This window comes from Sesamum indicum, linkage group LG2, assembly GCF_000512975.1.
Source record: "Sesamum indicum cultivar Zhongzhi No. 13 linkage group LG2, S_indicum_v1.0, whole genome shotgun sequence".
Lineage (NCBI taxonomy): Eukaryota > Viridiplantae > Streptophyta > Magnoliopsida > Lamiales > Pedaliaceae > Sesamum > Sesamum indicum.
In genome coordinates this window covers 7,608,342-7,622,802 of record NC_026146.1, presented here as the reverse complement: position 1 = coordinate 7,622,802, position 14,461 = coordinate 7,608,342, and the positions used below count along the sequence as shown (strand labels likewise).

The following is a 14,461-nucleotide window of genomic DNA, read 5'->3' as shown; positions in this document are numbered from 1 at the left end:
CTCTTCTTTTTATTTTTTTCTTTTTTTTTTTCAAAAGGTTAAATTACAACAAACTCCCCTAAATTTTATCATAATTATAAATACATCCTTATTATTAAAAAAATATAAATATTCTTTTAAAATTATAAATACCCTAATAAATACCTTCTCGTGATAACCCATTGTAGGGGTTTTTGTTAGAATAATTGTAATTTTTAGAAAATATTTATAATTTTTAAATAATAAAAAATATTTATAATTATGACAAATTTTACAGTAACTCACAGTAATTTACCGTTTTTTTAAAAGGGTAACCTTCATAATATTTTGGTCTCATTTAGTTTTTGTTTATAAGTTGTTTCATTTTTTTTTTTTGGAGGTAAACACAAAGATTAAAATATGTTTGTGTTTTTAAATCTTTAATTTATTTAATTATATATTTTGTATTAGTATAAGATAAATAATTATAAATTAAAATGTGAAAAATTGTATGTTTGTAAAAATATAAACAAAAATTAAGAATGTCTCTTTGTTGTATCTAAAACAACAAAATAAAAAATATAAACAAACAAAGGTTTTGTTGCTTTCTTTTGCATTTTTAGGATGGAATAAATTACAATTAATATCAAAATAATTTTGTTAATATAGTGAAAAGGATTTGAAAAAATAATTTCAAATGAATCCATATCGAAAAATTTAAAATTCATCAATATTTAATAAAATATAGTTCAAATTTAAAATTAGAGGATTTGTAATCCTTTAAATTTAAAATTACAAAGAAATAAAAGTTTATTAACTATTGAAGATCATTTTTCCAAATTCTTCTTTCAAATTCAAATTTAAATTCATCAATTCAAATTTATGCGACATTTGATGGATTTGATTCTGAGTAAATAATTTCAAATTACCCATATAAAAATTGAATTTTATCAATATTCAATAAAATACAGTTTAAATTTATAATTAAAAAATTAAAATTCTATTAAATTTAAAATTTTCCAAACAAATCCAAAAGATTTTGTTATCAATATTTAAAAATCCATAATCCAAATGCAGCAAAAGAGAATTAGAAGGAAAGAACACACACACAGTTCAACTGGAAAATTAATTTTGAAAATCTTCAAAAAAAAAAAAATGGTTACTCAAATTCAACAAAAAAACATGGAAATAATTTTGAAATTAGAGTGAAATGTCAGAAACAAATATAAATTAAAGATTCCAAAAGGAGCCCAAGTAAAGTATGACGGCCCAAATGGAATTGGAACTGAAGAAATGTGTTGAGGCCTCATCATTAAGATAATGGGCCCAATCCCCAACCCAACAAGAAGAAGTTCAGCCGAATTGACTATTCAGCTTCAGAAATATTCTTTGAAGATTTGGATAAATTCGAACGGGCTCTTGTGACATTTGACATAATTATAAATATTTTAGTGTTATTTAAAAAGTTTTTAATATTAGATTTTTTATTAGTCTCCGTCAGGTTCCTTCCGTTTCTTGTCCGTAACTTTGGGGATCGATATTTTTTATTTTGAACAAATTGATCTACTTGACTGGTTGTAATTTGATTAGATTTTGTGCAAGTCACATGCATTTTTACGATCAAATTTGACGAAAAAATAACTAAAATACCAAATTATCAAGTTATAGAGCTAAATTGTGAAAATCAATTCGTGCAGGACTAAAAATGCCTCTCCATCTAAGTTACAAGACTATAATTTCAATTTTCACTTACTACATGTGTGTAACTAATTATTTTCTAGTGACAACTTTATGCATAACTTTTTACATTAATTAATTTTTACTAATAACACCTTTTACAAAATAATAAGCATTATTTAAACCATAAAATTTAGTATTATGACAATAAAGAGATATATAGAGAGAGAATTCTTGCTACTCGATATATATAATTATGACTGATGCACCCCCAAAATATTGAATCGCGCCAACAAACGAACAGGCCACTCCAACTGGCTCCGAGCCTAGTTGACCTAGCAGTAGAAAAGCAAAGTCCACAAGCAAGATACATCAGCCCAGCCAGGTGTGAGCTCAGTCGGCTCATCAGCAGGGAGGAAGAGTCCATAGGTTTACCTCCTATTTTACTGAACTAGCAGGCCCAACAAACAAGCCATTCTAGCCGGACACGTTACCATATAATTGGATGGACACGTCATATAGCTTGCCAACAAATCGGGACATGTCATTCTAAAAAATAACCAGGTGGTTCTGAGTAAATTAATGAAAAATGACCTGGGAATCCGTGAGTAACCAATTCCTAAATTTTCAAGCAGACCTAGCGTGACTTGGTAAAACAGTCATATTTTTGTCAATATTTATACAAATCACAAATAATTTTTTGTGGATGATAGCCAACTCAAACGGCTTTCCAATATCGTATGACACTCTACAACAACTCCTATTTTCTGCCACGCCTATAAAATATAGATCCTACATAGTCATTGGATAAAATCATTCTTCACTCTCAAACTCTCATTTATTCTCTCAATTGTTTCTCGATTTTTAGGCTATGTGAACCTATATTTCGAACTTCACAAAATATGTACTTTATTATTATTCTATACTATTATTCTCACTTTAATTCAATTTTTCTTTACTCTTTTTCAATAAAATTGTTATTGACTTAAGCGTCATAGAGTGCTAACCTCTGAATAATTCTCTGATAATCTTAAAAAAATTTCAAAGATCCTTCGACTCTTATGATGTCGCAAAAAAATCTATGACGCATCAATGACAATATTAAAATTAATATTTGATCTTTAAGTTTTTGTCGCTAATTTCTTTTCTCATTTTCCCTCACACACACACCCCACACTCAGACTTGAATCTAATAAGATTGAAACCCATATATGAAACATTGGTATCTAATTGATGAACTATTGTCCGAATGATTGAGATGGTAGCACTAATTAAATTTAAGTATGGTATTGTTGTTGGTATAATTCGCTACACAGTAGACCCTAATTGATGTGCCATATATATATATATATATATATATATTCATAGACAAAAAAATGATGAGGGTGTGATCATGCTGAAACATATTGTTATAATGAATGAGTTCACGTTCACGCTTAGTTTGTGATCAATTCTCAAAAACTATATTCGTCTTTGTTTGTGATTGGGATTATTTTTTAAGAAAAATAGATTAATAGTTTTAAATCAACCAATGTATAATTATTATAATATTTAATACATTCTATTTAAAGTAGATTAAACGCCTTCATTAGTAGGATTTGAACACACAACTATTTGGTTGTGAGACCTCAATAAGAGAAATAAAATTTTTTGTCTTGTAACTTAATGACTTTATACTATTGTGTTGTATTAGTTATATAATTCTCACCTTAGATATCGTAACTTTAAAAAGTAACACTTTTGATTCCATGACGTCTTTCTGTAAGACACTTGATGAAAAATGTCACGTGGTTGTTAAGTGCTTAGTTTGAAAACTTAACGGCCGCATAATGTTTTCTGTTAAATATTTAACAAAAAAGTTTTATGGGATCAAAAGTGCTGCTTTTTTAAAGTTAAGGGACTAAAATTAAAGTGAGAACTGTAATCAATGACAAAAAGTGTTATTGCTTTGACTTCAATCCCACCAGTTGAGCAAGGGATCATTGATCTTGTGATTATGAGTAGGGGCGAAGCCAACTCCTGTCGAGCTCTAGCTTGTTAGGAGCTCGAGCTCAAAACGAGCTCAAAATCAAGCCGACTCACTCGTCTGCCAGCCTTAGTCTAGGGCATGGAATTTTGTGTCGGTTCACATCTTAGACCAACATCTATGCTTTAATACTTGACCGCATTTTGCTTAATTGCTCGAAATAGGAAACCATATATTTCCTATTCGATCAACCACTGTAGCTACATATTTATGAGGTGTGAATGCGTCTCCAAGTGCATAGGAGATACTGTTATCACATACTGACATGGAACAAATCCTCTTCTTGAAACCTACCGTCCTCACTACACAATCTGACTACACCAGACAAAGATTATAATGATCATGTCTATGACATAATCACCTCCCATCAGATCCAAGATACAACCGTTTTGTGCACGTGACTGTGATGGTTCCTCAAATCTAAGGACTACTCCTGTACTAGAGGAGTCGGGGAATTCTAGTCATACTAACCAAGCCTCCAAAGCTTCCATATGATGATTTGACACGAGTCAGATCAGTCAACTGGCTACTTTGTCAACTAACCCACTAAAATCGCATAGATGTTCAATGTTTGTATCCGATGAAACACGGCAGTCATCCAATGAGTGCAATATTCAGTACAAGTTTCAATAGGACTCTCGATGCTCAGTCTCGAAGTCTTCGACTTGGTACGTTTTAGACCAACCCTCACAAGTTGGTTTCAAGCCGTCGTCCAATGCTCAACCCAACTACATGGGTTATCTAAATAGTCTGTGTGCATCTGTTGTGACGTTAAAACAATGTTTAACGTAATTGGTAAGCACAACAGATACATATGCTAAAGATGAATACTTACCATATTCATCAGGGCGATATTACTTGAATAAAAATCGCTGAATAATTCCCAAAAATCGCCAATCCAATTAACTTTCTGGTCACCTATTCCAACATTTATGTTATGAGTTTTTCTTCATTCCCGCGTATGAGGAGGTGGACAGAGGAAGATGGGATTTAGAGTTTGAATGAGGTGTGTTTTCTTATTTTTGGGATGATGGTTGGGTGTAAATAGGCTTGAAAAATTGAATTCTAGCAACAATCTTCCAAAAAATAAATAAATCCAAGAATAATAAACAAAATAAAAATAGCTAAATTTTAAGGTGTGTCATAATGAAGTTTAAATCAGTTGATTTAGATTGGATTAAGTGGGGGTATTTATCAGGAAGTTTGCCTAGAAGTAGTTGCCCTTACAAAAGTGTGCAATAGGTTACTAACCAAGCGCTCTTGTCCTGCAATGTGAAACTACATTGGTAGATGAGTGTTTTGCTTTAGAGAGATGCCCCTGCATGAGCAATGATGGATGAAATACAAGTAAGAATACGGGACTAAGTGATGCAAACATGGGTGAGAATCTAATGCCCCAAGAATGTAAGAATTCCTCCACAAAGTTCATCGACCGATTAACAGCGAGTACTTGGCACTTAAGATCAAGCCTAAAGGCGTAGTTGATGGATCCTTATTGCTCTGACGGACTAAGTAGACTGAACTAGCCAAAAGATGATTATCAGTTAAAAAAGATATAAGTTATCCCGTCCTTTTCAAGATCAAAATTACACATAGAAAAAATGTCCCAAACCATATTATTCAAGCATTGCAGAAGCTACGATGATGTACTAACACCACGTCATACTTTCAAGAAAAAGTCGAATTAGCATTTTGTTTTTAAACGAAAAGGATGAAGTTTTCTTTGTGGATACTTACTTAGAGTGTGAGTTCTTTATTCCGTGTCCGAAGTTCCAGTTGACTCGTTAATAATACTCTATCCGCCTTTGTAATTAAAGGATGTTTTAATATTTATTTTAATTTGTGTAAAATATTTTATCATACGCACAATATTTTCAAACTTGATATCCTTATTAATTCAACTGCACTTTATGTACTTTTATGTTAAATATAACTAATATGATCAAAATCAATTTTATATTCTTTTTAATATATAGAAATCACCTTACATAGGAGACGTAAATCTCAAATCAACTTTCATGCCATACATTTTGTAAACAAAAGTTCCACGCATGTACATGTGTGCTTCCCTTAAGAACTTAAAATCTATTCTTATATATATACTTTTCTTAAATTTATCATCATGTGTTTTTTCCACAGTATAAAGTTTAAGTAATGTATATTCTTTAGTTCTTACTTCTAATGAAAGAAGGGAAATTTCAATTTCAAAGAAAAAAATATGTTTCTAGTGTAGTAAGTTCACTTCTTTTTGTTAGTACGGTAAAATAGTCCCATGTCTTTTTAATTTCTCATTTACAAATATATTTAGCAGGAAAATTAAAATTTGCTGGAAAACTTTTACCTTCAATTCTATTTCAGTGAGTTTGACGTAACAATTTACGACACATTACTGTTTGTTTTTTTTACATAAGTCTCTAGATGGCACGTCAACCAAAAACTACTATTAAGGTGAGAAGCCCCAAATTTTGCACGTGCCAATTTCTTGTCGATTTAGAATTTTTCGGCCAAATCTGTATGCTAATCGAGAAATTGAAAAAGATAAATGACTATTTTGCAACTAATTTAAGAAACTAATATTCCAAATGAATAAATACATGACTAAAAAATACATTTAAGTCTTTTCTTAAATCCTAAAAAGATTTAAAAATACAACAATCATAACAAGATGGAGAGGGTATAATAATGCAGCCAGCCTCTTAGAAACCAAACATTCCAAAGAAACATGAGAGATGGCTGATGTCGGGACAGGCTTGTTTTATCCAATCTTTTTAGGCATATTTAAGTGCTGCAGTTTTGTGTTCACTGCAGAATCAGCTACAAAAAGCAAAAATCAGACTAGTTTCCAAGATACAAACCCATCCCAGAAAAAGATAAAGCACTAGAAACCAAGACCCCTTTTGCATGATAACCTAAATATGGAGTGTGGGACTCTGTGGGAGTGACCATATTTTGGGGCATGAAAGCGAGATGAAAAGCTTCAAACTTGAGATAAAAGTAAAAAGTTCTCGTGAAACACAAAGAATATATATATATATATATATAAACAACCGCAATGAAGCTATAAAGCAAAAGGCCCATCGTGCGATGTGTCCCTTGTTTGCAGGGCGTGTACTCATAACCCCTCTTTTTAAATTCCCATTTTCCCTTCGTCTGCCCCACAGCCACAGGGCCCTCAAAATCTGAAATTCTTCTTCCTTTATATGTTCACTACTTCCATACAAAAAGAGCAGCCCTTTGTGTCTCACTTTACAGTTCATTTTCCTCTCTCTTTTCCCCGTCAACCAACCATGCAAATTCGTCGTCAGCCGGCCTTCCGAGTTGGCGTGCTTCAGAAACTGGCCTTCTTGTTTCTGCTGGCCCTGTTAGTTTCAGCCCGAGACAACAACGACACAATGCTCGTCCGCAATAGGAAAATCTCTGCATCAAAATTCCTAGAAAAGTTGCAGCAGCAGCATCAGCTTGATCAAGGTCAAAAAGTGATGAAGATGAGCCCTCCTTTTGATTTCTTCTTCTCCAGCAAACGACGAGTGCCGAATGAATCCGACCCTCTTCACAATCGGTGAAGAATGATCGATTGAACCCGCCCATTTTTGGTATATTTGAAGCAAGAGAAGGCAGACAAGTCAAGTATGCGAAAAAGAGAGCATAATTTAGTTTGGAAGAGAACTTCACCTATGCCTGTATATGAATATGATCATTTATATCCTTGTGAATGAAATTATATATATATATATATATATGTATTAATTTTCTTCATAAAGAGGTGATGTATGAATATTTTCTTTTTTTGGTTAAATGTTTTGGGCTTTTTCTTAATTGTTCTCTATATGAGCATTAATATATGGTTAGATGCAATTTATTTCATGTTATATGTGAAATATAAGTAAAAAAAAACAAAATTATAAGAAAAATAATTAGCAAATTACCTCCTAAATAAGGATGATTTTCTTTGTTTTTTAAAATACAAATGATAATTTGATATTTTCTTTTTTTCAATAATTTTTTTCTCCATTTTTGATATCACACGAGGGTCAATCGAATTTTCCATAAATGTATATAATTTAATACAAACTTAAATGTTAGAATTTTCTTATCAAAATTTAATAGTATTAATGTAATTGGTAGAGAAGTAATTACATAGTCTTCTTTCCATTTAGGATGTCTTGTTCACAATGTTATGTGTAACTCATCAAAATATATAATATTTTTTGATTAATCTATATTGCTTACTCAATTCTCCATTATTATAATTTGAAATTGTTAAACGATTACCTGTCATCTAAAAATATAAACGGTTAACGGTTAAATAAGAAAATCATTTCCTATTAACGACTTAAAACGTCCCGTGACGTGCAACCCCAACAAGAGAAACCTTTCTTTGACGAGCAGCAAGAAGATTAATCCAAACCAACGACCTTTTATTTAGCCTAACTCTAATACCACATTAAACGACTACTTCATCCAAAAATTTAAAACTTTTAGATTTTATATGCGATTAAATAAAAACTTTATATATATTTATTAATTTTTATTTAAAATATCCAACTAATATGCAATTAAATTAACAGGATAATCCATAGTCAAGTAAATGAATCAAAATCATAAAAGAACATTCAAGTGCAGACAAATGAGAAGGATCAAAACCGAGTATCATGTGAAGCCTTCAACAACTCATATGGATGCAGAATTCTGCCAATTTGCTTCTTGTGTGTGGCTCCACCTTCTTGTCTTTTGAGCTTGTCTTTTTGTCTTTCTTTCCTTTTCCTTCTCCTTTGCCCACTCACTAGTCACTTTTCCCCTTTGCTTTTCTTTCTTTTCTCATGCTAACATTTCAAAGCTGTGATAACTATCTGATGAAGACACCCGATTTTTTCAACAAATTTTGGAGTCAATTGGAGGTGTTTATGACGGGAAATTCTAGTTCGGAATTTGAACTGATTATACGGTAATTGTAGTATATTTGTCTTATTATTAGTGTACAATTCAAGAAAAGTGATCAATTATATAACAAATGTGATACACTTATTCAATTATTGGTTTGGTTCAGACAAACACTACAAGAATTAGTGACAAAATATCAAGTGTCAATTTTTAAGTTATCACTAAAAATATATATTAATTTTTATGTTATCATTTTATAGTTATTAGTGACAAATATTTTGTATAAAGTTGTCACTAAATACAATTGGCGACATATCTATAGTGGCAACATAATATAGTGATAGGTATTATTTGTTGTCATTAGGTCATCACAATAAATGAGTCACTAATTGTTTAGTGACAACTTTGAGTACATTTTTTTGTTACTAATTCTTGCTACCAACACTTATTGAAAAATAATAATAATTATCAAAATACCGTAATTCATTATTGTGACAAAATAATTTTTTTGTCACTAAATATATATAATTACTGACAATATTAAAATTGTCACCTAATTTTTTGTCATTGATTTTTTTTTTTTTAATGAAACTTGATCCAGATAAGAATTTTTCGTTTATAATTGTGCTAATTTCTGCATTTTTCACTCAATTTTCAAAATTTTAAGAACAAAGTTATGAAACTCTTTTTTTTTTTTTTTTCCTTAACGAAGTGGATAAGTTTATTATTACATAGAAAGTTTTGGGGTTTGGTTTTGGAATCAAATAAAAGTGACTTCTCCGTGAAAATACTAGGCAATTTTTTTTTTTAAATAATACTGTAAGAAAATAGTTTAATATATAATTACGAAAATAATAATAATAAAATTAACGTTGAGTTCATTAATAAAAAAACTCACTAAATTTTTTGTTAATTTATATTAACAACGGATTCGGCTATTTTGCAAGAAATATATATTATTACTATTAGTGTTATTTCTTGTAGTGTGAAAAACATATTTCTTATTTAAATAAAGTTAATAGTAATGACATGTAAAAGTAATATTAAAACAATATTATAGATTTATAATTTTAATGATTGAGAATATATATGTAAATATCTAAAAAAAGTAATGATTGAGATAAAATAACGAATTAAATTTAATTTACTTTATGACATGTGAAATAAATAAAAAAGACTCCCTATAAAAAAAAATTAACGAATGAATAAGATGTATTTTGAAAAATGAAGCGAATTATTTTCCTATCAATAATTCAAATAAGGGGCAATTTGCTTCATTTTCAAAATACATGGGGTAATTTGCTATTTTTTATCATATTTTTTTTTTCTCATTTCTTATATCATAGGCGGATAAATTGCATTCTTTTCCTTAAATTACAGTAATAAATATTTTCAACGAGAATACATATAAACCGACGTAGTTTTTATTTTCACCACCCTTACAAAAACTAAAAATGGAGAGTGAAAATGAAACCAAGCAATGCATGAGTGATTCACTCGCGAGATTTTATCACCAAGAAAAATTCAGCCCGAACTATAACTATTGATCCGGTTCGTTTACGTGCGATCACGATCCTACCACGTCATCTCCCCGAATTTGATAAACCTGAGGTTAAGACAAGGTAAAGCTAGTCGGGTTCGTCCCGACGAAAATACTCCGATGCTTAAGTCAGTTAAAAGTTGAGAGAAAATGATGCGAACTGAATTTGCGATTAAAGTGATCGAAGTGAAGATACCTCTTTCTGCCGTGATATGGACTATTTATAATGCTTAAGTGGGTCCCTTTATGTGGATCCCGTTCCTAGACAGGTGTCGCACTTAGGACTGTTCATGCAATGACTAAGCAGTCTCTTGTCTTGCCACCTAACGAGGTCAGAGTATAGGTCGGATTCAAATAACTTGACTCAAGTATTATGTCCATGACCCGATACGACCAACGACCTCATATTCTCCTCTTATATTTGGTTATAAAATCCTTATCAACTATGATTAAATTAACTAAAATCCAACAACACATCATTTATAATTAAATGACAAAGAAACACATTAAGCTCCTGCTAATGATTAGCTGGAGAGTGCTTGACGTGGTCAGGTGGGAAACAAGCATGTTAACTAATAAAGCACGACATTAAGCAGGTCCATAATCAGCTTTTGCGTCCCAATAATTCGATTATTTTAAGCATCAGCTTTTCATCGAGAAGCTGAAATCTTTGCCTTTTATTTTGTTGACTGCTTAAATTTACCACTGAAGAAGCAATTGCAAGCGAGTACGGTAAGTGAAGTGACTGTCTACAGATTCCCTGTGAGATTCCATTGGCTTATCAAAGATCTCTCACTTTCACACTCAAGCAAGCAGAGGTTGTGGGCGTAATGATGCCTCTCTTCTCATTCTTCCCTTGTCAATCACATCACCTTATTTTACTGGATTTACCCTTACTATCTCGTGTTGCATTATTTGTGTGCTACTTGCAAAAGGGGAATTTATTTAAAAAATGTTGAAAAAAAAATTTAGAAAAGTAATCATAATGTTTGGATTCGTTTTTTGAGTGTTTTATTGTGTTTTGTGGAAATAGAGAGAGAAAAACAAAGATAAACAAGTATGTGTTAGAGATAGTATGTATGTTTGGATTTATTTTTGGAGATAATTTAAAATAAGTATTATATATTTAATATTATTTTTGGGAGACAAAAATTACTATTCATTGTCAAATCATGTCTTTGGAGATAATTTAAAATAAGTATTATATGTTTAATGTTGTATTTTGGGAGACAAAAATTACTATTCATTGTCAAATCATGCCTTTTTTATATATATTTATATATATCTGTGTGTATATATATGTATGTTTATATGCTAAAACAGTTAAAAACAATGATGACAAACATTGGGTATGTTTTGACTTGTCTCGAAAATAAGTTGGAAATAAAAACAAACATAGTGAATATGTTTTGGAAAGATTTAGAAAAGTAAGTGGTACCGTGGTGCCACAATTTTTATTTAAATAAAAAGAATTTCTCTATATCACCGCGGTGACATTGTTTTTTTTTTTTTTTTTTTTAATTTGTCCCCGCGGTTCAAAACCACGGGGAAAATTTTTTTTTTTTTATTTCACGACGAATTGCTACAACTTCTCGTTAAAATTTCGGCACCATCATGGCTAGTTGTCAACCATCAAATATACCGTTCGACTCATCTTGATGAGACGAACAGTTCCCTACAAACAATTTCAAGTTTTATTAATCATAAATAATGAATTTTTATCACGACCACCGCACCTTTCGTCCGTCGATTCACCACCACCACTTAACTCGCCTCGACCTAACGGTTCTAACGAGACCAACCTAGTTCAATTTTATTAAATATTTGTTGAGATATGAAAATTTTTCCACCAAAAATTCGCGCTAAAGCTGTTTGCTGCCATTTCTCCACCGTTAGGATGAATCACGGATTGAGACCATATCCGTTCGAATTTTGTCGTCCAGACGATTCCAACAAGACCAGTCTTACTCAATTTCATCAAGTATTTGTTTGTTCAATTAAAATACATATGTTTTAAATAGTTATCTATTTAATTAATTAATAATACTATTTATAATTAATTAATAGTACTATTTATATTTAATTAAATAAAATTTAATAAAATTATAAATATTTTAAAACATATGTATTTTAATTGAACAAACAAAAAAAATTATTTATTAAATAGTATTATTAATTAATAAATAGAATTTAATAAAATTATAACTATTTTAAAACATATGTATTTTAATTGAACAAACAAATACTTGATGAAATTAAGCAAGACTGGTCTTGTTGGAATCGTTTGAACGACAGGATTCAAACGGCTATGGTCTTAATCTGGAGAAATGGTAGCAAACAGGTTCAGCCCGAATTTTCGGTGGAAAAATCTTTAAATTTTCATATCTCAACAAATATTTAATAAAATTGAACTAGGTTGGTCTCGTTAGAACCGTTAGGTCACTAGGTTGGTCTCGTTAGAACCGTTAGGTCGAGGCGAGTCCAGTGGTGGTGGTGGTCCGTGATCGTGGGTCGCTCCGGTGGCGGGGAATCGACGATCGAAAGGTGCGATGGTCGTGCTAAAAATTCATTATTTATGATTGATAAAACTTGAAATTGTTTGTGGGGAAATGTTCGTCTCATCAAGGAGAATCGAACGGTATATTTGATGGTTGACAACTCGCCATGATGGTGCCGAAATTTTAACGAGAAGTTGGCAGCAATTCGTCGTGGAATAAAATAATTTTTTTTTTTAAAAAAAAATTGTCACCGCGGTTCAAAACCGCGCTGACACATTAAATTTTTTTCATTTTAAAACAATGTCACCGCGGTGACATAGAGAATTTTTTTTTAAAAAATAAAAATTGTGGCACCGCGGTGAGTAATCGCGGTGCCACTTACTTTTCTAAAATCTTTCCAAAGCACGTTACTTTTCTAATTTTTTATCCCAACATTTTTAAATAAATTCCCCTTTGCAAAAGGGTGCTAATTTTTTTTTTAATTAAATCATTCGATCGTAGGGAAGCTTTTTGGAGTCCCCGACCCTTCTTTATTAAGATAAAAAAACGAGAAAATTTACAATGGGAGTACTGACTCCTTATTATTTCTAAAAAACTGTAAAAAAATAAGTACTACTCTCTTACAAATATTCACCAAAAACATAAACGAGGAGTACTACTCCCTATTATATTTTCGGAGTACTAGCACCAAAAGGGTGCCATTTATTATGGGACCTTCAATAAAAATTCACGTGAAGGCCATGTGACTCTTTCCGGTGACTGAGGTAAATTTTTGACCAAATGTGTATCAAAATTGAGCTTTTTTAAGTTATAAAGGACTAAAATGGAACCCTAGAAGTTACGAACTAAAATGAGAATTACTTGAAGTTAAGGGACTAAATTTGCCTTTAATCCGTTAGGCCATGACTTTTTAAGCCAATAAAAATAAAATCCCAATTTAAGAAGTCACGTGAAGGCCATGTGACTTTTTCCGGTGACTGAGGCAAATTTCCGACCAAATGTATACCAAAATTGAGCTTTTTTAAATTATAGAGGATTAAAATAGAACCCTAATAAATTACGGGACTAAAATGAGAATTACCTAAAATTAGGAAACTAAAATTACCTTTAATCCTAAATTTAATATTCCAATTAGAGTAAAGTTGCCACCCTCTCTTTTTAAAGAACCAAAACTTATAATTTTTTTTCTATGAATGACACCAAGATACTTATGAGGGCATTTATGAAGAGCGAACATTGGGATTGTGTTGGAATTCAATTTGGCAATTAAGCCATGTATTTTTAAAAATAACACATTAAGAATACAATTCATGGAAAATTGCAAATTTGACATGTGCCCTTCACATAAGTCCAATATTAATCAAATTGCAATTGCTCATATTTTGGGCTTAATGTGCTAATTTTTAAACGCATAAATATATTTTTTTTGCTATAGTTTCGGCACCTTAATATGTTTATCTTTTATCTTTTTGGGTTGCAAAATAGTTTTATAACTTTTTAATTTTTCACATTTTCTATCATTCCGGTGCTAGATTTTGTAAAAATTATCGAAATGAATCATGTACCCTTCGTAATTTTGGAGTTTTTATCTTGTATCTTTCTAGAAGTTGCAAGAGAGTTTTGTAATTTTTTGACATTTTGCAATTTTGGTTCCGGTGCCGAGTTTTTCAAAAATTTGTTGAAAATAAATCACGTGCCAGGTCATTTTTTGAATTTTTGGTCCAAGTTGGCAAAACTGAACCAATCACAACAAAAACCCCAATTTCAATGAACTATATGAGAAGCACATGATTTATTCTGATGACTTTTGCAAAATTTGATATCGAAAAAAATTGTAAATGTCAAAAAGTTACAAGACCTTTCACAATTCTAAAAAGATAA

At 30.9% G+C, this 14,461-nt stretch overlaps 1 protein-coding gene across 1 annotated transcript in view; it reads right to left on the bottom strand.

Moving 5' to 3' along the window:
- Positions 1 to 14,461, bottom strand: part of LOC105155567 (WD40 repeat-containing protein HOS15) — a gene marked incomplete in the record, with an annotated part of 77,420 nt that overhangs the window by 11,575 nt on the left and 51,384 nt on the right.